Genomic DNA, 22,733 nt, shown 5'->3' with positions numbered 1-22,733 from the left:
AAGAGACACTGATGTATAGAACAGTCTTATGGACTTTGTTGCAGAGGGAGAGGGTGGGAAGATTTGGGAGAATGACATTGAAACATGTCAAATATCATGTAAGAAACGAGTTGCCATTTATGCATATGTTATATGCGGACTGCACCCACCTTCCCCCCAGCCTTTGCCTCCTGGGTTGTTGATGCTACTTTCCCCTTACTTTGCTACATTTCTATAGTTAAGTTGGTTTTACTTGAATGATTCATGTTTGGGGGGGGGGGAAATGAAAATACCCTTAAAATTTGTTTCAACTCCTGCAAATAAAAAAAATAAATGAAGTGGCAGATGTAAAAAAAAAAAAAAAAAGAAACGAGTTGCCAGTCCAGGTTCGATGCACGATACTGGATGCTTGGGGCTAGTGCACTGGGACGACCCAGAGGGATGGTATGGGGAGGGAGGAGGGAGGAGGGTTCAGGATGGGGAACACATGTATACCTGTGGCAGATTCATTTTGATATTTGGCAAAACTAATACAATTATGTAAAATTTAAAAATAAAATAAAATCAAAAACACAGGTATATGTGCACCCACACCGAGTGTGTGTAAGACTGGTAAAAGCTGCACGGTGGGTAGATTGCATCAATGTCACTTTCCTAGTTGTGATATTTACTATAGTTATGCATGATGTTCCTGTTGGGAAAATGAGTTAAGGCTGTACAGGTCATCTCTTTATTATTTCTTATGTATGAACTTTTAAGTATCTCAAAAGATAAAGTTAAAAATTCAGGTGAGTAACCTCTGCAATTCAGAGAACCAGTCAGAGGCTGGTAGAAAGCTGGCTATTTCCTATTCCCCTGGGATAGGCCCAGGCCAGCTCCACCTGCCTGCAAGGCTCAGGTTCTCACCATGCGGTGCTGGCTCCAGCTCACCTCCAGCTCCTCCATGCTCAGGACTGGGCCTCACAGTGTCTGGCACACAGGGTCCATGAAGGCTTCCCGAATGAATGAGGTCTTTTTCTGATGTCCATTTTCTCTGAAGTCTCTCCAGTGGATGGCTTTACTCTGTTTTGTCTTTTTCACTGCTATTATTTCAGTATCACTATTACTTTATCGTATCACACGACTAAATAATAAAGACGGATCACAAAGGCAGGGAAAAAAGGAGGTGCGGTTTGCTAGTGAATTAACAGCTGAATTCCTAACTTTTAATTACTGGTTAAAAGATGCAGACTCAAAGTTGACAGTATGCACAGACAAGAATAATGGTGAAGAAAGCAATTAACGTATAACGTGGGTTGATCGTGTCCTTGAGCAGAATTCTGAGTATCTCTTCAAAGGAGAAGAAAAAAGTTTTGTTTTGGTTTATTTACTTTCTGAAACAGAATGAAGACTTCTGAGGTCAGGACAATATAATTCTCTGAGTCACTACAGTAAAACAAAGCTTGGCAATTGTTTGGTGTAAAAGTTTAAGAATTTCTTTTCCCATTTGTCATTCAGAATAGAAGTTAATTATAAAAATAACTTTTTGAGAATAGCACACCCACACAATCAAGGATTCTTTGGTGTCCTTCCAAGGTCTTAGAGTGGTTCCTAGGTGGTAGGCTAGATTTTCTTACCTAGCATCCAAGAGAACAAATCAGTTTATTTTGTCAGCCTTTCCTCCTTGTATGTTGCAAGGGCACAGAGTTTGGAAGTCTTCACTCCTAGTGTTAATCTGCCCTCTTAGATGGCTACGTAGATATGCACCAAGACCAAAAAAAAGGAACTAGTGGAGGCAAAGTTAAACCAAAGTGTTCACACTGTGTGTTGTACATGAGGCTAGAGTCGAATGCTGCTTCTATAAAATAGCAAGGGTTTTTGCATCCTGAGGAAGTTCTGGAGGAGAAAGATCTCCAGAAAGATTAGCCCAAGCCGTGAGTAATTTCCTAAATGATCCACCCTGCCTTATGGGATTGTGTTAGTATTACAGCACGGTTCCCAGCATAGAGAAGGTACTTATTCATTGCTAACTCTGGTGGTTGTTATTATAACCATGAGTATTACTGTGACCATCTGTGTTTGGGAATGAAGAATGCATCTTTGGCTAGCCTCATTCCCCCTGTTTGTTCTGATTCTAGGATGGCAGGGCTGGAATGAGATCTCACGGTGGTGGAGTTTTATCATCCCCTGTCCTTTTCTCTTGCTGTTGGAAGAACAAACGTAACTTTCATGATCCCTGACCTGGGGGCAGATAAAGCATAATCACTTCCCCTCGCAGAATCTGGTGTCTTCAGCAGTCTGTGGCTGTAGCATTAGGACCCCCATGTCTGGCTATATCAGCCAAGCATGCTAGCCTGTACTTGCACCCTTGATATATTCTGTTGTAGTAAAGTGGCTAATGGCATATCCTGACCCTTTGACATCTCTCAAAATTATTTCCTTGCATAGCTAATATGATGGCTGTTTGACTTACAACAACATGGCTTGCTTTGCTTAACAGTGAACTGTATGTCAATGTTTCTGACTCTCCAATCTGCAATGGGTAATGCTGACTTTGGCCCAGTAGCCAAAGAAATTGCTCTAAACAATTTATGCCCAGGCAGAGCAGATGCTACAATTCCATTATTTTGGACCACTCTCAGTTCTACCCAGAACCCAGTACAGCTACCATCTCTTGCCAGCAATGTCTCCATCTCACAGTGTCAAATTGGAGGCCAGGCACAGCTTTATTGACAGTGCCTTCTGGAAAGTTCCCACTGAACAATATGTTTGATTCTTGGAAACATGATGTAGTGTATCCCAACAAAAACCTACAGCATCAAATGTGAGCTGAGGGCTTAAGATTAGGTTATAAATGGCTTATTTCTATTGCTAAATGGTAATTCTGAAAAACTATTGAAATCTATATAATTTTTTGACAAGACAGTTGGGTTGTTGTACCTACCACACTCCCTGGTCTGTCTTATCCAAAACCATTATTTCAAGGACTACAGCCAGGCTATGAGTTCCCAAGACTGTATCTCAAGCTCAGATTTCAAGCTAAACCCAAACCAGAATATTCAGTGTATGAACTGGTCAATGAAAGAAGTGTAAATGTCTGATAAATATGAAGATATTCAGCATCTAGTGGTCAGAGAAATACATGTGAAAATGAGATTCGATTTAAAAGAATTAATGCCGTGAAAAAATCTGTGAATGGGCCAAGACTGAAGTCTCGTGTTCCTTAGTTGCTCTTTGGGGTTTGTCCACTTGGCAGCATCGTGCTTGGTGGGATTGGGAGGGGGCGGGCTACGAGGGACATTTATCATGCCATCTTTGACTTTCAGGACCTTGGAACTGAGACAACTGAATCAGCACCCAAACAGCAGACATTAAAAATGAAATCTGTGTTAAGCTCTAACTTGTGAAATAAGAGTTTTGGAACAGGGGTAACATCAGATAAAATAATCAAAGAAATCTTCTCAAGAAATAGACAACTTGAATTGGATCTTATGTAAAGTTTGTGAAAAATTCCAGAAGTGGAGGTGAAGCGCTGTGGAATGGGTTCCTACATCAGCTCAAGGAGAGGGGCAGACTGAGCAAAGTATGTTGGGAAACCATGAGAACAAAAAACTTAATAAATGTGGAGGTTCTTGAGAGGAAATGGAAAATGAGGTTATTCAGCTGGGGCTGGTTATGAAAGCTCACAAAAGCCAAGAGAAGTCTGGAATCAATGTAGAAGGCCATGGGCAAACATTTGATTTCGGTGAACATTTATTGGAAGTCTTCTGTGTGTTCTCAGGACTCAGGGGAAACAGATGAATAGGAAAACTTGGTCCCACCCTGAAGGAGTTTGCAGGTTATAAGTGATGATAAATGTGAAGGCGGGGGGAGGGGACGGTCATAGATGAGGTGGGCCAGAGCATCCAGAAGAGAAGAAATAAAGAACTTCAAGCACAAAGGCTGAGGCAGAGTCAACCCATAGGCAAGGGACTGTTTAGCAGCTCTTTTTAGGGATACTGATGTGTTTATAACCCAGTGGTTTCAGCTTTGACACTTCAGTTGAATATTTGAGACAAGAAGTGTTAAAGTTGCTACATTTGGCAAATAAATTTTTTTGATATAAATATGTCCTGTACAGAATTCATTGTTTACCTGAAATTCAGTTCAACCGGGCATCCTGTATTTTGTCTGGCCACCCCAGGAAAAGTCCGATTTAACATCCTGTTACAGCTTTTATGGCTCACTTCCTATGGAAAAGTAAGAACCAGTTGGGAGCTGCAGCTGAGGCTTCTTCAGGGGACATAGCCACCTTGGGTTTGAGTGTATGTGTTTAAGTCCTTGAAAAAGGCCCTCCATACCACAAGAACCCATCTGCCAATGCAGGAGACGTAGAGATGTGGTCTCTGGGTCGGGAAGACCCCTGGAGGAGGGCATGGCAGTCCACTCCAGTATTCTTGCCTGGAGGATCCTGAGGACAGAGGAACCTGGCTGGCTACAGTCCATAAGGTCACAAAGAGTCAGACATGACTGAAGTGACTTAGCATGAGCGCATACCACAACAGTTGAATGTCGCACAAGAAAACATCGGCAAATACCCTTACATAGAAGAACACTGTACAATGAAACTTTTGAGTTCTAAATCTTAGGGTTCTTGGCAGTAGGGTTATTTTTTTGACCCAAACATCACGAACTAAGCATAGTAAAAATAATCTTTGCCACCTTTGCTTATTGTTGTCATTGTTCAGAAGCGTCGTTTATCTTTGACAGTTGATGTGCTTGATCGTGTACTCTTCTCAGGAAAGCAGATGAGGGAAGTGAGTTCTTCACAGTTTTATTGTTCTGGCATCAGATTCCAGCTGATTACTGTATCCTATCTCCAACATCTAGCTATGTCTACTTAGCTCCCCAACCGCTTACCAAAGCAAAACACAATAAAACAAAGTCATTAGAAATTCCAGAAGACACATGTATACCTGTGGCGGATTCATTTTGATATTTGGCAAAACTAATACAATTATGTAAAGTTTAAAAATAAAATTGGAAAAAAAATAAAAAGAAATTCCAGAAGATTAAGAAAGATGCGGATGATAAAGATTACAGGGTAGTTGTGAGAGGCCTTTGACATCAATTTCATTCTCCCAGTGGGTTCAAGGATTTATTTTTCTGCTTCTTTTTCTACAAAGACTTTAGGTCTATTTTGTTACTAACTCTTGAAATCTGAGGATATAATTTCTAGCTTGGTAATTTATACAATAAAATTCCATAATTTAATTTGGAATGAAAAGCCATTTTGATCCTGGAACATTTATAAGAACTTTTGTTTGAAATACATAATAAGTGCCCAGAGACATAGTTTAACTCAGGAAAATGCAAACCGTAATACAAGGATGCTTGGAGGATATGTGGCATGGATAGGTATCTCTTGGTGGCAAGCCACAGAAATCCTTTAAGAAAGCTCAAGGGAAGGGGATTTCAGAGGTGTTTTGCAGAAGATTAGCTTTGAGATGCTCCTCTCTCCCTCCTTCTCTCCCTACCTGCTTCTCTATCACTAGCAAGTGGACACACACACACACACGGGCACGTGCCCTGTATGACTGCTATTTGTCACTGTATGGTTGCTAAGTCGTGCTTGGCTCTTTTGCCACCCTGTGGACTGTAGTCCGCCTGGCTCCTCTGTCAATGAAATTCTCTAGGCAAGAATGCTGGAGTGCGTTGCCATTTCCTTCTCGTGGGGATCTTGCTGATCCAGCGATCGAACCTGCATCTCCTGCTTGGCAGGTGAATTCTTTACCGTTGAGCCACCTGGGAAGTCCGGCCATTTCAAAATGAAGTCAACACCTTAGTTTGTTTTCATGACCTTGTGAGTCTGCTCTTACAGCTAAACACCTAACTGGAATGTTGGTGTCTGAGTTTAACCTTCTGTGAAGGAGACTTTAGGTGCTTGCTTTCAATGAAATATCTGTCAACGGGGTGTGGGTAGAGTCCTCTGACTCCCTGTCTCCTCAGCAGAGTTCTGGACATAGATATGGACAGAGCTTTGGACAGAACAGCCAAATCAAGTGACATGATGATTTAGGTATTTTTTGTCTTTTTCCTTTTCTCTGCTCCTAACCTGAATAAGGGGCTAATGTCGTGGCCTGATTTTTATGAACTTTCATATATTTTTTTGAAGTTCTAAATTCACTGAGAAAATCCTTCAGAACATTGGGCTTTGTATGATGGATTTTATACTTTAGATTCCCGCTGCAGCGGATTCATACCACAGATAGTACTGGGATGGAAATATTGTCCCTAAACCATGACTAAGTCTGTCTTGGATTTTCAAGTTCATTTGTTCCATCTAAACTGAAGACCCAAATTTTCTGCAGCTGACCACTTGCTGAAGGCATGGAAGGAGGGAAATACATATTCTTTGATTATTCCTGCTCTGTCCCAGCCACAAAGGACAGTGTCACTGACATGAAGGTGATGGGGGAACCTTCAGGGGGAACCTTAGACCAGGCATGGGACAGTCTTCTGATTGTCTCTAACTCTTTTTTTTTTAAAGCTGATCTGACTTAGTGGCAATTCCATTACACATCCGAGACCTGCTTTGGCCTATAAATGCTCCGTATCACCATGATAAGGATCTGTGCAGCTCAGCCTTAGGTGGGAGAAGGAGGAATCCCTTTAAATTAAACTTACTAATCAGAGGCTTGAGGCTTAATAAAGGGCATTTCGCTCAGTAATTGGTTATAGCGATTGCATTTTCCAGGAGTAATGTCTTGGGCCTTCTCTCCAGTTGTGTTGTGGGTTGTGTGAGGATGGGAGGAGGGAGTGGAGATGGCCTGTAATGTGCTCCCACTTAAGCTCTTAACTTACATTGGTTGTCTCTGCCTCTGGATGCTCCCATGTCATTATCTGTGAGAAAGTGGAGAGAAAAAAATGGCACTCGATTTTCTGCATCTTGTTCTCCTTGAGATCTTGAATCTTCATTTAAAAGCAATCAGGTCGGCAGGTGAAGGAATCGGATAAAAGGATGGCTTTTAATGGTTTTTCAGATCAAGATTCCAACTTCCTCCTCAAGGCTAGCCAGCACTTCTATGATACCCAGTTTGGTATTTTTGGTTGCATCTCGTGTGTTTTAAGAATTTTGGCACTTTTCAGATTAAAAATGCCTTCAAGAAAGACAGCAGAGTATCTGAAGGTGCCATGAAGAGGATAAAATATTCTTCAAGACCCACCCAAGTCACTCTGTCACTTGTAAGAAGGCTGGCCTCCAACACCAGTCCTGAGTCTCTCTCCTCGGAGTCTCTGTAAGCAGCATTTACAGAAAGGGTGCTGCCCCCTGGGAAATGTTGGGTGGTTATTTGTTTGACTCTGACCATCCCTCCCCTACTTCCCCTTCCAGGAGACCTTGGGTCAGGAAGATCCCCTGGAGGAGGGCATGGCAACCCACTCCAGTATTCTTGCCTAGAGAATCCCATAGACTCAGGAGCCTGACCGGCTACAGTCCATGGGGTCGCAAAGAGTAGGACACGACTGAAGTGATGGATCACAACAGCTGTCCCTCAGAAGACCTTAGTTTGGGGGATGCCTTGGTGCTGGAATCTTAGTCTGGAGGGGAGTCACTTGGGGTCATGGAAGGCATCTAAATGTTTTCCCCTGGGAAACATGTAGACTCCACATCCAGAGGGCAGAGGGTGGTGCCTAGAGAGGTGGGGTGGCAGGGGTCTCAGCAGCTGGTGTCAGGACTCAGCATAGTGCTGTGTGAGAACTAGCTAGGCCAGTGGTGCTCGGTGGCCGTGTCCTGGTTATGTTAACTTGTCACTCCTGGCTGGGACCAGGTGGTGGGTGGGGCTGTTGCACCTGCCCTGCACAGTGGGTGGGAGGCTGCTGGGGTCCCCTCTGCAGGGAGAGCACAGCGCTCCTTCATGTTGTTCCACAGTGCCTGGTTTACAGGACCAATGCCCCGGGATTGTGGAGAAGGCAATGACACCCCACTCCAGTACTCTTGCCTGTAAAAATCCCATGGATGGGGGAGTCTAGTAGGCTGCAGTCCATGGGGTTTCAAAGAGTCGGACATGACTGAGTGACTTCACTTTCACTTTTCACTTTCATGCATTGGAGAAGGAAATGGCAACCCACTCCAGTGTTCTTGCCTGGAGAATCCCAGGGACAGGGCCTGATGGGCTGCCGTCTATGGGGTCGCACAGAGTCGGACGTGACTGACGTGACTTAGCAACAGCCGCCCCAGGATTGTGAGCCCTGGGTGTCAGTGAATTTCTGCAGCTCTGTGATTAATCCATAGAACTGCCTGATGATGTGTGGCAGGGCTACTTGAGCAGCTGTGGTGGGAAAGTGAGTCTCTGTCTTGACCACCATTTCTTTATTTTAATGTAAATTTATTTATTTAATTGAGGATAATTACTTTACATTATTGTGTTGGTTTCTGCCATATATCAACATAAATCAGCCGTAGATACACATATGTCCCCTCCCTGGTAAATCTACTTCCCACTCCATCCCACCCCCCTAGGTTGTCACAGAGCCTCGAATTTGAGCTCCCTGCTTGACCACCATTTCTTGCCCTAACAAAGTGCACATCCCACCAGGCTGGGTGTCCTGCCCCTACATCATAGTCATGATTTAAGGGGACAAAAATAGTATGATTTCACTTGAGACTCCAGGAACAATGGGTGTGTATTAAAATGTCTTGACTCCTCACTTTGCGGGTGAGTGGGGGTAGAGTAGTGACTGGCCCAGACATAGGCCAACTGAGTGACTGGGACCATAAATTAGATTCTATGAGGCTGGTCCTGCCCAGTGGGAGATGGGGAGCAAAAGACACCATGGGAAAGCCAGGGGTCAGACAGACAGCAGGGACATCACATGTACACACCCATCTGAGGTCTGAGGATGGACGGACTAGGTTGGTCAGAGAGGGATCGGATCAGCGAATGTATCAAAGACAAGGAAGAGAGTGGGGAAGGGTAGTGGGGAAGCAAAAGATGTGGTACCAGTTGTTCAAATAATCAAGAGAATAGCTTATTAATCTGGGCTTCACTGGTGGCTCAGTAGTAAAGAATCTGTCTGCTCATGCAGGAGACCCAGGTTTGATCCCTGGGTTGGGAAGATTCCCCTGGAGAAGGAAACCCACTCCAATATTCTTGCTTAGGAAATCTCATGGACAGAGCAGTCTGACTGGCTATAGTCCATAGGTTGGCAAAAGAGTCAGACTTGACTTAGCAGTTGAACTGCAACAGTTACAGTTTATTAATTCAGTGATCATTCAGTCACTCAGGAAGTGCTCATTCCTTCTGAAAGGAGGGTTGGGATTTGGAGCGTGAACAGTGGGTTCAGGTGTGGGTGTGCTGGGGTTGGGGTGCAGTGCTGTCCAGTTGCATGAGTGTGTGTGCTCACGGGACCAAGCAAGGGCTCACTGTTACTCACGGGTTTCTTTTTCTCCCTATTGGAAATGGGGATCTGCATTGGGAAAATAAGGAATTCGAGCTGAAATATACCGGAGGGATAAACCTCAAGTTAGAATCTAGATGTACCGTAACAAGATGAAGCTTCTGAGAGATGAAAAACAAAACCAAAAAAACCGAAGGCCTACATCTCTCAGCGTTTTAAAAATTTGAGTCATGTGAATTTATTTGCACCAATGGTTCTTGTTTTATGAATTCCTTGACACGGTTCTATAACAAAGCAATTGCTTTATGCTGTGTTTTAGGGAAATTCCTGCAGGGCATGCCCAGAGAATGGTGTGCTTCAAAAGATGTGCCATCTCCCTGGGCTGGTGGACCCCTGTGCCTCCAACTTTCTCCTTTTCAGGTCAGTAGCTCACTGTTATCAGGATGCTGCCTGATGCCTGCCTGTCTTAAACCCCAGAAGAGAGCCATCTGTTGAGCTGTGGAATGTTCTCAGCCGTGAGTCGTGCATCGTTATTCTAGCCAGGGCAAGCTGTTGCTTGTAGAATTTTTTATAGGTGGGAGCCCAGCTTATGTTCTGAATTAAAGGCTTTCATCTGCCTGTGGCAAATTGCAGCATATGCTGGTGGAAATTCCCTCCTGGGTGAGACTTGAAATATTTGGGATGTTATCTGTTCAGACATCCAACTATCCCTTCTAAACCTCTCTCTTTCTGTCGCCACTCAGTCTTCAGATGCAGAAACATAGGCGTGCGTATCTATCTCTTTGTTTTGGATTGTCTTATTCCAAAAGCATTTTCCACTTTCTCAGTAGGAATTGTCTCTTAGTCCAGAAGGAAAAAAAAAAAATCTGTGGAAGATACACTTTGTATTTAAGGTGTATTTTTTAAAAACGAGTGTTAATTGTGCTGAGAAGGTTGTATTCTGGCATAATATATTTGTAGTTTAAAATTTTTAAAGAGAGAATAGTTTGGAATTTAACCCAACATCAGTGATAGCGGTGGCTATCACTGGTGGCTAAGATGGTAAAGAATCCGCCTGCAATATGGGAGACCTGGGTTCGTTCACTGGGTTGGGAAGATCGCCTGGAGAAGGGAAAGGCTACCCACTCCAGTATTCTTGCCTGGAAAATTCCATGGAGAGAGGAGCTTCCCTCACAGCTCAGTTGGTAAAGAATCTACCTGGAATGCAGGAGACCTGGGTTTGAATTCTGGGTTGGGAAGACCCCCTGGAGGAGGAAATGGCAAACCAATCCAGTATTCTTGCCTGTAGAATGGTCAGAGGAGCCTGGCAGGCCCCAGTTCATGGGGTCGCAAGAGTCAGACACTATTTAGCAACTAAACCACCACCATCAGTGATAGCTGCTAAGGAAGAGGTCTGTTTAGTGGCTTCAAGTCACATACAAGTTCTAGCTTCAAGAGAAAAGTAGCTAAAGGTAAGGTGGGTGGTAGGTGTAGGAGACAAATGCATCACAGGAGGCAAATGAGTTACATGGGTTTGTGCTATAGGTGTGAGCAGTTACTAACATCTTTCCTTCTACCCCTGCAACAGAAGGACCTCTGTTCTTTTTTTTTTTTTTTTTTTAGGACCTCTGTTCTTTGAGCTGGGAGACATGGAACACTGGAACAGTGAGCAAGCGGGGAGGACTGATCATGCTGACTGGATGGGAAGTCCTAGACCTTAGGAGTTTCTTTTTATGCAGTAATTAAAGCCCACTGCAGAAGAAAAACCTTAAATAATTGATCATGTGGTGAGGCTAAACATTCTGGGAGGCTTTTGCCATAGGAGAGTGGGTGGAGCTGTACTCTGTCCTAGAGACAGGAGTGGAATTAAAACAGTAGCTACTGATAAAAGTCCTTCAGAGCTGCTCCATCACCCTTTGGATTGAACCCAACCTTCTGAAAACGGCACATGAAGCTATTATGATTTGTTTCAGGACTTTTTTGTTTGTGTTTTTTCATCCTTGCCCACCTCTTTATCTAACTGCTTGCACTGTCTTCCCACCATCTCCACCTCTGTGCTCCCACCACATCATGGTGCTTGTTTTAAGAGTGACTTGAACATACAGTGTTCTCAAACTGCAGGCCTGACAGAAGCGTTATCTTCCCATGGCCAGCTCTGCCTCGGCCTCTAAGTCTCAGCACAGATGTCATTTCCCTCTCAGAATCCTTCTTTACCTTTGTAGATGCTCCTATGATCTCTTGATTCTCTCCTTCTGTAGCAATAATTGTAACGCTGTATTGAAATTACTTGTTTAATCATCTGTTTCCTCAAGTGTATGACAGTATTGGAAGTTCTGTGAGAGTCAAGGGTAGTGTCTTCCAACTTGATATTATATTTCCTATATCTGGCACATAGTGCGTACTAGGGTACTACTCAAGAACTCAGTTCAGACACTCAGTGGTGTCTGACTCTTTGCGACCCCATGGACTGCAGCACACCAGGCTTCCCTGTCCAGCACCAACTCCCGAAGCTTGCTCAAACTCATGTCCGTCAAGTTGGTGATGTCATTCAACCATCTCATCCTCTGTCATCCCCTTCTCCTCCTGCCTTCAGTCTTTCCCAGCATCAGGGTCTTTTCCAGTGAGTCAGTTCTCATCAGGTGGCCAAAGTATTGGAACTTCAGCTTCAACATCAGTCCTTCCAATGAATAGTCAGGGCTGATTTCCTTTAGGATGGACTGATTGTATCTCCTTGCAGACCAAGGGACTCTCAAGAGTCTTCTCCAAAAACACTGCTCAAAAGCATCAATTCTTCTGCACTCAGCTTTCTTTATAGTCCAACTCTCACATCCATACTGGAAAAATCATAGCTTTGACTAGATGGACCTTTGTTGGCAAAGTAATGTCTCTGCTTTTTAATATGCTATCTAGGTTGGTCATAACTTTTTTTCCAAGGAGCAAACATCTTTTAATTTCATGGCTGCAGTCACCATCTGCAGTGAGTTTGGAGCCAGGAAAATAAAGTCTCAATGTTTCCATTTTTTCCCCATCTATTTGCCATGAAGTGATGGGACTGGATTGCATGATCTTAGTTTTCTGAATGTTGAGTTTTAAGCCTGGTTTTTCACTCTGCTCTTTATATATATATATATATATATATATATATATATATATATATATATATTTTGGTGGCAGCGGTGTGATATAAACCCATATGTATCAACTATTGGACTGATGAACCTGAGGAGGGGGGGAGCTAGTTGTATAGAAGCATTGGTATTTCTTCAATACTTGTTCTGTGTATTCTATTAAAATAAACTTTCCACAGAATATTAGGCAATATTTAGCTTTTTAATTAATTTTTATTGGAGTAAAGTTGCTTTATATATCCTTAGCTTTTAAAGTAAAATATACTGTTGCAAAAGAAAGAATATAATTAAATAAAAACAGTATTTTCTAGGTTTCAATCATAAATTCCTTGGAATAAATTAACAGATCTAATATAAACCCAAATTTGATTCCTACTGACATTGGGAAGCTTGCCCTTAAGAAACAAGTGTGATGTGGAAATAAATGACCTTACTGCCTTTTTCAAGGTCATGTGGTAGTCTGGTGATAAAACATACCTCTGTTTTCTTATCTGTAAAATGGTATTGTAACTTACTAAATATGGTTGTTGGAAGAATAAAATGAGATCATGATTATGAAGGACTAGCTGTGATACCCATCACATACTCAACAGGGAATAAACAGTGGCTGCTGCATTGATGGCCATGACCAGCTCTCGGGGACTGGCGGATCCCTTCAGGAGGTGATGTTTCCAGAGACTAGTGTGAGTTCATGTGACTTCCTGACTGTGCCTCTGAAACAGTCCTTTGCGTACATGCCTGTGTGCATGCATGTGTTTGCGTGTGTGCACGTGTATGTTTGTGTGTGTAATGCTCACACGCGAGCTCTCACTGCCTGGTCCATGTGTCATGGAGTTTTTGAATTTTCCAAAACCTTTTCTGCATTTTCACCAACTTTCTCTTGAGTCTACCGTGTAGTTCAAAGCATCACTTAGGTGTTACCGCACACCAGCTCAGAACTGTGCTTGGAAGATTGACAGTTTTGAGTGTGTATGCATAATGATATAAAGTTCTAAATAATACATTAAAAGATAATTTAGAGCTCTTGTTAGAAGTTAACTTCCCATTACAAATTAAAATATCCAACTTGACACAAGTTTAATTTTTCCAAAATACTTGTTCCAAAAGGCAGTGTACCTTTTACAGTTGTAGGGGCAACACTTTGAAAATATTTTTACTTTACTGGAAAGTCAGTTATGTTCCAGAATAAATTTTCTTTATGGACAGGGGAGGTTGGTTTCTTGTATGTAAAATCAATACCCAGGTAACTTATACACAGATCACACACGGATTTCCTTTCCTTTCCCTTTCATAATTATTTTTTTTAAAAATTTAGCAATGAGTCCCTTTGGTTTTCTTCTGGCATTTTACAGAAGTCATTGTAGAAGCAGTGTGATCAGTTAACAACTATTGGATTATGAAAAAATAACAGCAAAGCTACTGTCTTCAGTCATCCACAGAAATCAGAGCAATTTCCATCATAACCCTGAGGATTTAGGCAGCTTATTTGTACAATTCATTTTCCTCCCACTGGCTGCTCGTTTCATAAATAATTCTGATAGTGTGGTTGTATGTATTAGTATTTCACTAATTTTTCTACCAAGTCAAATCGCATCAGGCATTTAATGATGTAGATGTGTTTGAAGACAGACTTCAGGGCAGACTAAAAAAAGAATTTCAGTTTACAATGCTGTGCCATTTTCCAGGCATCATTTACTGTAACTGGGGAGGGCAAGAAATACCAGTGTTTCCTTAAAGTAAGAATATTCAAGGCCTGTCACAGAAGTGGAAAGATTTCTCTTCCTTCCTGGTTTCCTTTTAACTATCTCCATAAAACAAAGGAATTGCCCAAAACCTTGGAACGTTTCCTCTCTCTTCATGAAAAGGACTGCCTAATAGAAGTTACTGACCTTTCCTTTTTCATTCAAAGATCACCTCTGCCCCCTTGGAGGGGTGTTGGGGAAAGATGTCTGCCTTCCAGGAGCCTTGGAGAATTATACACATATGTCTCCATGTATTACATACTCTCCGTTAAAAAGCCATTAAGATGTAAAGCAAAGTATATGTACTTTATTGCCTTTCCAATAGAGGTTCTTTGAAGGCATGATGGGTATGGCAGGGGAGGCTGGATTTAACTAAATGTCCAAGTGACTCTTAAGATTCTGTGATGCTGTCACTTTTACCATTTAAGATATTTCTCTGAATATCACTTCCTTGGGCTGACTGCCAAATACCTCCCAATGTTTCTTTCTGCTTCTGTCTCATACTTGAGCAGTTTATCATCCTTTCATGCCTTCCTCCTCAAAGATGGAAAGACCTGGAGGGCAGGAGGAGTTTGGCATTTGGGAGCAACCAAAAATAGTTTTCTGTGGTCTGGGTTTCAGATCGGTAACAGGGGAGGTGTGGGTGAGAAGAGGCTGGGAGTCATGGAGAGTCATTTCAACCTTGCAACTTTGTTTGAGTTTGATCCTAAGGATAAGTAGATGCCATTGAGCATTTTATGAACTAGTGATGTGGTAAGATTTTAATTGTAAAAATATCATAGTTAATTCTGGGTAATGTGAATGTGGTGTTCGTTGTACAATATCATTCTTTGTACTTCTGTATATTTTTGAAAGTCTAGCTCGGATGATATATATCATGTATAATATATATTCACTTTGGCTATAGTGTAGAGAAGATATCAGAAGAGAGGCAAGCCTGTATCAGTTGGAAATTTGTGATAGTGATACTGACAGGAGACAGTGGTATGTGTTATCAATGACAGTGCCTCAGTAGGAGTGGAGCTACACGGATGGAGTGAGGCATATGTAGGAGGCAGAACTGGAGCTGGATGTGGAGGGGCATGAAGCAAACAGCTGTCATTAATTAGAGCTGATGGACGTGTTAACTGGGTGGTGGTCCCAGTGTTAACTGGGTGAGTGGTGGTCCACATGGGAAGATGGGTGGATGATAGCTATGTCCCCCTTGGAACCGTTTGAAGTGTCTAGGAGTCGTCTTAGTTGAGATACCTTAAAAGCAGTTGGATTTTTGAGTCTGGAGCTTGGGAGAAGTTCTAGATGACTGATACCAGTTTGGAATTTACTAATAATAATAACTACATTTTTGAAAACATCAGTTCAGTTCAGTTGCTCAGTCATGTCCGACTCTTTGCAACCCCATGAATCGCAGCACGCCAGGTCTCCCTGTCCATCACCAGCTCCCGGAGTTCATTCATTCAAATTCATGTCCATCGAGTCGGTGATGCCATCCATCCATCTCATCCTCTGTCATTCCCTTCTCTTCCTGCCCCCAATCCCTCCCAGCATCAGAGTCTTTTCCAATGAGTCAACTCTTCGCATGATGTGGCCAAAGTATTGGAGTTTCAGCTTTAGCATCATTCCTTCCAAAGAACACCCAGGACTGATCTCCTCCAGGATGGACTTGTTGGATCTCCTTGCAGTCCAAGGAACTCTCAAGAGTCTTCTCCAACATCACAGTTCAAAAGCATCAATTCTTCGGCACTCAGCTTTCTTCACAGTCCAACTCTCACATCCATACATGACTACTGGAAAAACCATAGCCTTGACTAGACAGACCTTTGTTGGCAAAGTAATGTCTCTGCTTTTCAATATGCTATCTAGGTTGGTCATAAGTTTCCTCCAAAGGAGTAAGCATCTTTTAATTTCATGGCTGAAATCACCATCTGCAGTGATTATAGAGCCCCCCAAAATAAAGTCAGCCACTGTTTCCACTGTTTCCCCATCTATTTCCCATGAAGTGATGGGACAAGTTGCCATGATCTTCGTTTTCTGAATGTTGAGCTTTAAGCCAACTTTTTCACTCTCCTCTTTCACTTTCATCAAGAGGCTTTTTAGTTCCTCTTCACTTTCTGCCATAAGGGTGGTGTCATCTGCATATCTGAGGTTATTGATATTTCTCCTGGCAATCTTGATTCCAGCCTGTGCTTCTTCCAGCCCAGTGTTTCTCAAAATATATGAAAAGTCATATAAGTTAAATAAGCAGGGTGACAATATACAGCCTTGATGTACTCCTTTTCCTATTTGGAACCAGTCTGTTGTTCCATGTCCAGTTCTAACTGTTGCTTCCTGACCTGAATACAGGTTTCTCAAGAGGCAGGTCTGATGGTCTGGTATTCCCATCTCTTTCAGAATTTTCCACAGTTTACTGTGATCCACACAGTCAAAGGCTTTGTCATAGTCAATAAAGTAGAAGTAGATGTTTTTCTGGCACTCTCTTGCTTTTTCCATGATCCAGTGGATGTGTTCTCTTGGCAAAACTCTATTAGCCTTTGCCCTGCTTCATTCCGTATTGTAAGGCAAAATTTGCCTGTTATTCCAGGTATTTCTTGACTTCCTACTTTTGCATTCCAGTCCCCTATAATGAAAAGGACATCTTTTTCGGGTGTTAGTTCTAAAAGGTCTTGTAGGTCTTCATAGAACCATTCAACTTCAGCTTCTTCAGCGTTCCTGGTTGGGGCATTGACTTGGATTACCGTGATACTGAATGGTTTGCCTTGGAAATAAACAGAAATCATTCTGTCATTTTTGAGATTGCATCCAAGTACTGTGTTTCGTACTCTTTTGTTGACCATGATGGCTACTCCATTTCTTCTGAGGGATTCCTGCCCGCAGTAGTAGATATAATGGTCATCTGAGTTAAATTCACCCATTCCAGTCCATTTGAGTTCGCTGATTCCTAGAATGTCGATGTTCACTCTTGCCATCTCCTGTTTGACCACTTCCAATTTGCCTTGATTCATGGACCTAACATTCCAGGTTCCTATGCAATATTGCTCTTTACAGCATCGGACCTTGCTTCTATCACCAGTCACATCCATAACTGGGTATTGTTTTCACTTTGGCTCCATCCCTTCATTTTTTCTGGAGTTATTTCTCCACTGATCTCCAGTAGCATATTGGGCACCTACCGACCTGGGGAGTTCCTCTTTCAGTATCCTATCATTTTGCCTTTTCATTCTGTTCATGGGGTTCTCAAGGCAAGAATACTGAAGTGGTTTGCCATTCCCTTCTCCAGTGGACTACATTCTGTCAGAGAACATACTCTGTCCTAAAGTCTTTACCAGTATTGCCACGTTTTATATTAACAACAGCTTAATAAGTAGAACTCGGAGAAGGCAATGGCACCCCACTCCAGTACTCTTGCCTGGAAAATCCCATGAATGGAGGACCCTGGTGGGCTGCAGTCCATGGGGTCGCTAAGAGTCGGACACGACTGAGCGACTTCACTTTCACTTTTCACTTTCATGCATTGGAGAAGGAAATGGCAACCCACTCCAGTATTCTTGTCTGGAAACTCCCAGGGATGGGGGAAGCCTGGTGGGCTGCCATCTATGGGGTCGCACAGAGTTGGATATGACTGAAGTAACTTAGCAGCAGCAGTAGCAGCAGCAATAAGTAGAACTGATATTAATTTCTTTTTGCTGAGGAAAGTGAGACATGGAGAGGTTAACTACTGTGCCCATGATCACACAGATGGGAGACAGCTGGACTCGGTGTGCTTTAATCCAAAACTCCTAAGCTTGTTGGGAAAAGAGAGTCTAGGTGCCGAGTGTGGGCTTCGCTTTCAGCAAGCTGAGCTGTGACGTGGAGGAGAGAGAGAAGAGAAAGGGTCATTCCACGGAGAAGGGTGGTTTGTATCCCTGTTTGCTTTCATGATGGGATAACTTGCAGTCTCCTTAAATCCTGATGGGGAAGAAACTGGTAGAAAGGGATCGGGTGGCGATCTGGAGAAAAGGGGCTTGCTCTGCAGGCAGGTGTCTCAAGAGGTGGTAGGATGGGGGCATCCAGAGTGTTCTACCATCACTGCCGCTTCTGGAGTGGGCAGGACCCCAGGCAGAGAGCTTGGGAGTAGACAGCTGATGGCTCTGTTTTCTCTGAGAAGGAAGAGGTGAGGGGCTTTCCTGAATGAGGAGGTTGGTGATTGGGCAGAACCTTGAGGATTATGACATCGGCTAGCATGGACAGCAGGAGAGAGTGTGGACCAAAGAGCTGTAGAAAGCCTGTGAGCAGCACAAAGGCCCAGTGAAGTCTGGAGGCCATGGGTTTGTAGTTAAACTGTGGGCAGGGAAGAGGAGAGAGGGTGTAGTCCTCACTGGTGCTTAGGAAGTATTTGTCAAATTACACAAACTGAATAGACAGACAGATGATGTCCTATTTACGTTGACTTTGTGTCTTACCTGATAGTAACGTATTCAGAAGTCTAAGCTTCACATCAGTTAGCCATTTTCTCATAAAAGGAAAGAAAACGAATCCACGTATGTGAATTTTGTGGACGTGCAGATGTCAGATAAATAGACTAAAAAGTTTATGTTCTGTATTGTTTTTCTCTGTACGTCTCTCAGAACTGGGGGGAAGGAGATGAAAGGTGACAGGAAGGAGGGGAACGTGGGAGGCAGGGGGAGGGGAGGTTAAGGGGAGACGGGGAGAGAGGGGCCCTGACGTGGCTTTGGAGCCCTGGTATGAAGTAGTATTAAGAATTCTGGTGTTCCTTGAGCTCAGTGGTTTTTTTAAATCTGGATTTTCACTTTGTGGAAATCCTCCTGGGTCCTGGCCAGTTCATGCAGTGACTTTGTAGTTCACGGTGGTGACTGACAGCTTCACAAACCAGGGCTGACATGTGACAGACAACTGTGTCTCTGCTAAGTGCCTAATATGAACTTATACAGAACTTCGCAAACCCCAGTGCAAGAACACCCCTCAGGCCCTTCAATTTTGGCCCAACTCTCTCTTCCTGCTCTTATCTGAGTTCTGTGTGACATTTTCTGCATCATTTCCTTGACAGAAAGCAGTGGAGCGCTGTTGAAAATCCAGGCTTAGTGAGTGGTTTTGATTTGAAGAACTGTGCTCTGAAATCAGGGCTGGATTGCATTGAGGGTGGCCACCTCAAACATGTCTTCTGTTGAGATCTGTCTGCTCCTCTCCTGGGGGAAACAGTCACTTGGGTGACTGTGGAGATGTTACTTTTGGAATTTTTGATCTAACACCAATTATGGGTTCTTTAAGTTGAGGAGGAGCTATAAGATGAGCAAAAATTTTAGACTTGATTTAGTTCTTGGTGAATTCTTATAAATTAGGGTTAATGTCATGAATTGAAATTCTGAGATATCAAGCCAGGTTTCAGGATACAAACCTTTTCCCTCCTTATTAGTTGCAAACAAATACCCATTTTATTCATTCATCAAATAGTTACTGAGTGCCTACTATGTTCCAGGCAGTTTTGTAAAGGGACTTTTCATCTTTCAAGCTTTTATGAAAATTCAAATCTTGAATTTTCTCCCAGACATGCCTGACTCCAAAGCCTTTGCTGTTACCATTCTTCTCCAGTAATGGGACTGGGATTTAGAGCATCGTTAGGGTTAGTTGTCACTGAAGGTTGACCCTCCCGGGCTCTGCTATTTTCCCTTTAATATCAAAGGGATGCTTGGATATGTGAACCTCAGAAGCTGACCATAGTGTCACACAACCTGCGTGAATTCCCTTATTGGATGTTAAAGGCTCTGCAGGTTTTCCCCCAGAAATGGAAACATCCCAGCAGTGGTACAGGGCGGAAGGAGCTGCATCTGGAAGCGGGAGGCTCACTTGGAGACCAGGGTCTCCCGAGGAGCTGTGTATCCTTGGACAAGACCCTCAGTTTCTTTTGGGGAAAGTCCTAAAACTCTTTATTTTCTTTTCATTTTAAGTGGAAACAGGAACACCTCCTGTATTCATTCACGAGTTTAATCATTCATTCATTCACTTGTTCCTCTGCCGGCAATGTCCTAGCTTAGGGAGTTCTCAGAGTGAACAAGACATGCCTGTTCTTAAGGAGCTTACTTTCTAGTGGGGAAACTGACCATACACAATACACCAATACATGAAAAAGTCTGGATTGTTGAAGTTCTGTGGAGGGAAAAAAACACCCAAACCATGGCCGTGGAGAGAGGGGGATGGCCCGGGGTCAGAGAGGAGAACATTCTAGATTGGGTGGCCAGGAAGGCCTCCTGAGGAAATCACATATAAACCGTGGTCATAATAGGGGAAGAAGCGAGTGGAGGGCAGTGCCCGCAGGGGAACGGAACAGAGGGGAGAGCACATGCGCTGAGAGTGTCTGCGGAGGAAGACCCCTTGGACCAGCCAGGTCAAGACCCAGTGATGTAACGTGTGTGGAAATACTTTGTGTATTGTAAATAATCACACAGAGACTATTTTTAATTCCCTCCTTCCTACTCACCTTTTCTTCCTTCCCTGCCCCCACCCCACCCTTTCTGCTAAGTCACTTCAGTCATGTCCGACTCTGAGCGACCCCATAGACGGCAGCCCACCAGGCTCCGCCGTCCCTGGGATTCTCCAGGCAACAACACTGGAGTGGGTTGCCATTTCCTTCTCCAATGCATGAAAGTGAAAAGTGAAAGTGAAGTCGCTCAGTCGTGCCCGACTCTTAGCGACCCCATGGACTGCAGCCTACCAGGCTCCTCCGTCCATGGGATTATCCAGGCAAGAGTACTGGAGTGGGCTGCCATTGCTGTCTCCGCCACCCTTTCTAGTGTGTCTCTTATCCCAGTGCATCCCAAACACTGATTTAGAAAAGAGGTAGTTTTATTTTTTCGTCTTCTCTGTCATGCTCTGGTCCTTTGGTAAAAGGTCCCAGCACCGGTCAAGTAACTGCAGAGTTTCCTATATGCTGAGGTTCTGTAGGCTGGCGGTGCTGAGTTCACGGACCACACCTTGAAGAGCACTTTTCTGCACCATAGGGCCCATCCCCCACTCCCAGGTTTGGTTCTTGGGGCTCCCCAGTTCGTCATTCCCCAGTTTGTAATGACCAGTGTCAATGTGGTGGTGTTGCCAGGAGCACAGAGGAGGGAGCGTGGTGCCAGCCAAGTCAGGCTCAGGGAGGACCTCCTGAGGGAGGGGTGGCTTCAGGGTGGAGAGGGTTTGAAGGCTGAACACGAACGAGTTTGCTGTGTAGACAGGGCGGAGTGCAGAGAGAGGGGTGTCTGTAACCTTCTGCATCTGTTTAGCTTTGCTGTTTGTCAGTGTATCCTGTGAACAGCAGCATTTTATTTTAATGGGACCTGGGGTTCAAAAGCGCACCCCACATACCCATGCAAGAAAATAATATTCTGGGCCTTGGTGTGTTCTCTGATTTACACAGACCCTCCAAACTCTCAGAGACAGGGGCCCGGAGACTGGTGTAAAGAGTCACCCTTAGTTTTTCCTGATACTGTCGTAGAATCAGAACAGCCCAATTAGCCCAGGGCCAGGGCAGCTCTGTGGGAGATTTCATACAGACTCGAGACAGGCAGGCATTCTCCACTCAATCTCAATTCCTTTCACAGAATTTGAAAAGCCAGGGGGAAGCGTCCAAGAAGGGCAGGGTCCTTGCCAAGGTGAATTTCAAGCTGACACGAAGAGGTTTGAGCAATAATGGCCACCTCCTGAGCAGGGAATGGCCAAGCTTATTAAAACCATCAAAGCTAGCCTGGGGTTATTGTGACAGTCTGGGGCTTGTTCTCCTGCCCTGTGACTCTTACCTGCTGGGGAGTGGAGGGCCTGCACTGTCTGGGTGTGGAATCAATAAATCTGGATGTCACATTTCCAGGGGCAGTCATGTTTGTTAACGGTGACCCAGGTGTTTTCCTGACACCCCAGAGAACTTTTAGCATCTTGGGAGGTCTCAGTTCTGCTGAAAAGCAAAGACAAAAATCATAGACTCTTGGCTTTCCCACACCAGAAAACAAGAGTTCTCTCATTTTATCTTTATTTTTTTAAACAGCTGAAAATGAAGCAGAATTGTTTGGAAGACTTAACCGCTGGAGTGTTCCTCTAGGCAGGGAGATGGAATCGCTCTGGGCTCTCTTTTGAATAGGTACTTTCGGTTTGGCAGACATAAGCTCATTATGCTTCTCTTGGATACTTTTCCTGCCCTGTGATAGGAAAAAAAAAACCAAAAAACTTGGAAATGTAAAGATTTGAAAAGAGCCCAACAGTCAATGAAGGGGATTATATCTTATCATTCAGTTTCAGGCTCCACGGGCACCGTAAGTGTTTCCACCAGCTAGAACTGTTTACAGCAGAGGGTTGCCACATTTATGGCAGTTTGAAGCAGAGTGACTCAAGGCTTTGGACTCTGGAGTCACTGAGACCCAGCATTGAATTTTGACCCGGCCACTTCCGAGCTGGCATAAGTCATCTCATCTCTCTGAATCTCTATTCCTCATGTGTAAAATTTGGTATCGATGGCACTTATGAAAGAGCTTCACCAGGGGCTTGTTCAGCTTTACCAGGACTCCCTCAGCACAGTGCCTGGAAC

General features: G+C 43.7%; 1 long non-coding RNA gene across 9 annotated transcripts in view; it reads left to right on the top strand.

The window, feature by feature from the left end:
• LOC147347952 (uncharacterized) overlaps nucleotides 1-22,733 on the top strand; it is a 146,727-nt gene that overhangs the window by 19,808 nt on the left and 104,186 nt on the right. The window contains exons 3-4 of one of the 9 annotated variants that reach the window (XR_015150853.1): nucleotides 9,656-9,756; nucleotides 10,939-11,381. The exons of the other annotated variants lie outside the window; for them this stretch is intronic. This is a non-coding gene — a long non-coding RNA (uncharacterized LOC147347952). Of the gene's footprint in view, nucleotides 1-9,655; nucleotides 9,757-10,938; nucleotides 11,382-22,733 lie in introns of those variants that run through there. 9 annotated transcript variants of the gene reach the window in all.

This window comes from Bos grunniens, chromosome 22 (assembly GCF_055505025.1).
Source record: "Bos grunniens cultivar Pamir isolate PY7600 chromosome 22, Bosgru_T2T1.0, whole genome shotgun sequence".
NCBI lineage: Eukaryota > Metazoa > Chordata > Mammalia > Artiodactyla > Bovidae > Bos > Bos grunniens.
This window is presented reverse-complemented; position numbering and strand designations above follow the sequence as displayed.